General features: G+C 41.0%; 1 pseudogene; it reads left to right on the top strand.

Moving 5' to 3' along the window:
* The first annotated feature begins 942 nt into the window (after window positions 1–942).
* On the top strand, window positions 943–1,368 carry LOC104943739 (sterile alpha motif domain-containing protein 5 pseudogene; annotated as a pseudogene).
* The last annotated feature ends 3,418 nt before the right edge of the window (window positions 1,369–4,786 follow it).

The following is a 4,786-nucleotide window of genomic DNA, read 5'->3' as shown; positions in this document are numbered from 1 at the left end:
TTCTTGAGTAAACTCAGGTCTTGAGTATAAAGTAGAAGTACTCAGATCTTTTACTTGAGTAAAAGTAGAAGTACTCAGATCTTGTACTTGAGTAAAAGAAGAAGTACTCAGATCTTGTTCTTGAGTAAAAGTAGAAGTACTCAGATCTTGTATTTGAGTAAAAGTAGAAGTACTCAGATCTTTTATTTGAGTAAAAGTAGAAGTACTCAGATCTTTTACTTGAGTAAAAGTAGAAGTACTCAGATCTTGTACTTGAGTAAAAGTAGAAGTACTCAGATCTTGTCTTGAGTAAAAGTAGAAGTACTCAGATCTTGTTCTTGAGTAAAAGTAGAAGTACTCAGATCTTGTACTTGAGTAAAAGTAGAAGTACTCAGATCTTTGTACTTGAGTAAAAGTAGAAGTACTCAGATCTTGTTCTTGAGTAAAAGTAGAAGTACTCAGATCTTGTACTTGAGTAAAAGTAGAAGTACTCAGATCTTGTTCTTGAGTAAAAGTAGAAGTACTCAGATCTTGTACTTGAGTGAAAGTAGAAGTACTCAGATGTTGTACAGTACAACATCTGATTAATTTATTTTTTCCCAGATTTTGAATTGTTTCTCAGTTTTCGACAGTTTGTCTCGGATTTAGATTTGTTTTTCTAATTTTATGAATTAATCATTCAGATTCTTTTTTTCTAATTCTAAGATTTTAGAATTTTTTTCACAGATTTATAACTTTTTCTGAACTTTCACAGACCCAACATGACTTTCTCTTATCGACCCAACATGTTGTTAGTGTCTCATGTCCTACACCAATAAAGCGTCTCTAACATACGCTTCATCTCCACAGTGTAATCCGGACGCTCTGACAGATTTGGTGGATTCATCTTTGTCGTCCTGCAGCTGTGTGAACGTCTTAAAAGATTTAAGGTCTTTCTTTACTTTATAAACCTTATTTCTAAAGATGAGCCAGGGTCCCGGCCTGGTCCTGGAGTGGCTCTCTAAGCTGCACCTGGCTCAGTACCTGGAGGCCTTCGTGGACAACGGCTACGATGACCTGGAGGTCTGCAAACAGATCGGGGATCCAGATCTGGACGCCATCGGAGTTCAGATCCAGTTTCACAGACACAGACTTCTCACCGCCGTCCACCGGCTTCAGGACGGGAAGAACAGGAAGTCAGCGGGTTATTATTTCACTTTAGAGCCTCTGGACGGAGACAGGAAGTTCAAATCAGGACTTCACGAGTCTTCATGTCCCGGGAAACACAACCTGAAACTGTCCCACTGCAACGACTTTGTGACGTACCCCAAACTGAAGCTGAAGGTCCTGCTGAGAGACAGACTCTCTAAAGACGGGATCAACCTGGGAGAAGCTCCGTACAGCCACGAGGTAGGACAGGCTGTTCATGCTGTTTCATTTCTATGTTTCCATTTTGGATTCTTTATTTCTAGTCTTTTCATTTCTCCAAAGTGCAATGCCTTGTCTTTGTATGCTGCTGCCTCGCAGACATTTCAGATTGGGATCAATTCAGTATTTTGTACCTCCTCTCACCTCACCTCCTCTCACCTCCTCTCACCTCACCTCACCTCACCTCACCTCCTCTCACCTCACCTCACCTCCTCTCACCTCACCTCCTCCTCACCTCCCCTCACCTCACCTCACCTCACCTCCTCTCACCTCCTCTCACCTCACCTCCTCTCACCTCACCTCACCTCACCTCCTCTCACCTCCTCTCACCTCACCTCCTCTCACCTCACCTCACCTCACCTCCCTCCTCACCTCACCTCACCTCACCTCACCTCCTCTCCTCTCCTCACCTCCTCTCACCTCTCCTCTCCTCTCCTCACCTCTCCTCACCTCCTCTCACCTCACCTCTCCTCACCTCATGCTTCAGGTAGAGTGTGACTGTGCCTTCCTGTGAGCTCTCTGGCATACTGCTCCGTGTCTCTCCTGGGTCCACTGGTTAATGAAAGCTGAAATGAGTTCCATACATTTAACACGGCTCACCAACACAAGAGAGAAAGTATTTATTTTATAAGCAATCTTAAAAAAATGAATTTTGAATCTTAAAAAACTCTAGAAAAATGCCATACATCTTGACATTTTGGGTTTGTCGTACGGATCGAGCAGCAAAGGGTTAAATATTATTATATATGAGATGCTTCTAGAACCGCAGGTAGAGTTTCAAGTTTAAAGAGTCTCTCTCATCACGAGCTCAGCAGCTACAGGGGAGATGTGTCAATGACAAACTGAAGTCCTCCTCCAGCAGAGCAACATGAACATATATAGAACAAATGAAACAGATCAAATAGAGAAGAGAATGTTCTGAGATGTGCACGTTAACACAAATAGAAAGAAGAGTCTGACTTCCTGTGTTTTCTGATTCCGTGTCTCTACTGGATCCAAAAACCCTATTTCTTTGTAAATGAAAGTTGATTTGAGCTGGCGAAACAGAGGGCCTCATCATATAGCTTTGCGTGGGGCCTCATGTTGGCCCGGCACGGCCCTGCTTAGCTCGCCTCACCAAAACAAGAGTATTTCTTTTAGAAGAAAACATTTGAATCTTAAAAAACTCTAGAAAAATGCCATAAATCTCTTCATGTGAATCAAGTGATGTTTAGGTTTTCTGGTACGGATCTCTGCTCTGTAGTGAAAGTGGGCGTGGCTTATGCACTTTTTTTTTACATCCAATCACAAACACATTTTTGCACAAAACTAGATCCAAAATGTTGAGTTGTTGAGCCTCTTTAGGAACCCAATAATGCATGAGACATCAAATACAAACTTGAATAATAACAATCCTTACAAGCATACAAAATATATAAAATACAGGAGAACAGGAAACCTGTCAATCCTCCTGATCTGCTCAAACTAATGATCTGTGGGTCGGTGAGAGCGTTTAACAGTTGGCTGAGAAATAATGAAATAATGAAATGATCCCGTCTGTTTCACCGACCTTCAGCCAGAAATGAACATTTGCTCTGACACGTTACATAACTTTAATTTGGGGCATTTAGTGGCTATTTTAAATGTGAAATGGAGCCGGATGTAATCTTTCCTTCAGCCAGAATAAATGAATAAAGAGCAGAAAATGTTCCATAGACATCGAGTCCTTTGTGTAATGCTTGAGTTTCTGCAGAGGACATTTTCATCTGCTTTATTTGATAATGTAGCCGTGCTGACATTTAGGTTGAAATAATATTTCTTCCTGAGAGCGTCTTGGTTTGAAATGTGTCTTTCTTCACTTTCTAAACGTATTATTATTCTTTAGGGCTTTATCGAAGTCGTTTCTGAAGCTCTAAATGTCTGATGTCATGTTTTATGACGCCGTCACCTCAACAAAAGGAATAATCCTCAGACAAAATCCTCCAAGTTAATAAAGTGACCCGTGGGATTTAGAGACATCGTCTCTTGTAGTGAACAGACAGGTTTTCAGGTGCAGAAAAAGGTTCTTTTTAGTTTAAGCTCCATCAAATCTGGACCCAGGAGAAGCAGACGTCTGTATTTTTGGGCAAACTTTGACCTATTTAGATTTAAAATGTAGTTGTTGATGATTAAGAAGCATTTTAAACGAGCATCAAATACAAAAATAAATAAATCAGAATTCTGGGAAATAGTACAAATTCGGAAAAACGTCAAATCCTAAGAAAAAGTAAAAAATGCTACGCTAACGAAGAGTCTCCTCTCCTGAGGGTTCCTGTTTCTCTTTGTTCTCCACACTCGTTCAGAGGAAGTAGGCCAACTCTCTTTTTGGCTCATTACATTCAGCCCAGCTGACCCTGTTGGACATTTATTCCATTTGAATGTGAGGATCAGATTCAAAAGAGTAAAGGGCAGTGGCGAGCCGTCAGGGCCCTCTAGGCCTCTCTGAAGATATTCTGCTAAATAATAATTAAAAACATTTTTTTTTTTAAAGTTTCTTTTAAAATATGTTTTTAGTTATATTCTTCATTAGTTTTACCAAAATAACTTGATATACTTGTATTTAAAATAACATTTCCAAAAAATAAATCCTTCGAATCTGCCTATTCAGTTTCTGTGTGAATGTGAAGGGTTAAATGAAAGAAGCTCGTCTCTGCGAGTCACTGTGAAGATAGAAGCTGATTGGTGGTCCTGCTGTACATGCACAGAGGGCCAACTCAACGAGAGAGTAATGTCAACTGACAGTACAATTGACCAATCATATCTTCCCTCTAAATGGGTGGGCTTTATTTTCGCGGACTTTATGACAAGTTCCGCCCGCTGTGAAGCTTTTCTTGTTTCCATAGCAACAAGAACTTCCTGTCAACAGCGTAAACTCGCCTTCAAAATAAAAGTATGCCAATTTACACTTAAGACATACAACTGCAACGAAAGTAACAAGCCCTGCAAAAAGCCCCCAAACAAAAACAGCTCGTCCTAGGTCTTCAAAAGCATGGGAATACTTTCCATTTAGTCCAAAACGCAAAGGCTTTGTTATTTGCAGTCTTTGCCAAAGGGAGTTGGCATACCACACTAGCACAACAGCGATGTTGGAGCATTTAGAGCGGAGGCACCCCCTTGTCTCTCGTGGAGGGAACAATGATAAGTAGGTACTAACTTTGGCTAAATGAATTCCACGTTTGTGTAGTGTGTTGTGCAGCTTGAGTTCTGTGCACTTCGGTAGTGCTAACTATCTTATAGCTCTCCGTGCGGTTTGTTCGTTAGCTACCTAGATAGCGGCGCCAGCTGTGTGTTAGTTAACGTTTGTCAGCATTTAATGTTGGCTGGAATGGTAGCTAGTTTACGTCTGCAGAACACAGCTATCTAGCCGCTACTAACCCGGAAC

The sequence above is a fragment of the Notothenia coriiceps genome, unplaced genomic scaffold (genome assembly GCF_000735185.1).
Source record: "Notothenia coriiceps isolate Sejong01 unplaced genomic scaffold, NC01 NC01_scaffold00006656, whole genome shotgun sequence".
In the NCBI taxonomy this organism is placed as follows: Eukaryota; Metazoa; Chordata; class Actinopteri; order Perciformes; family Nototheniidae; genus Notothenia; species Notothenia coriiceps.
This window is presented reverse-complemented; position numbering and strand designations above follow the sequence as displayed.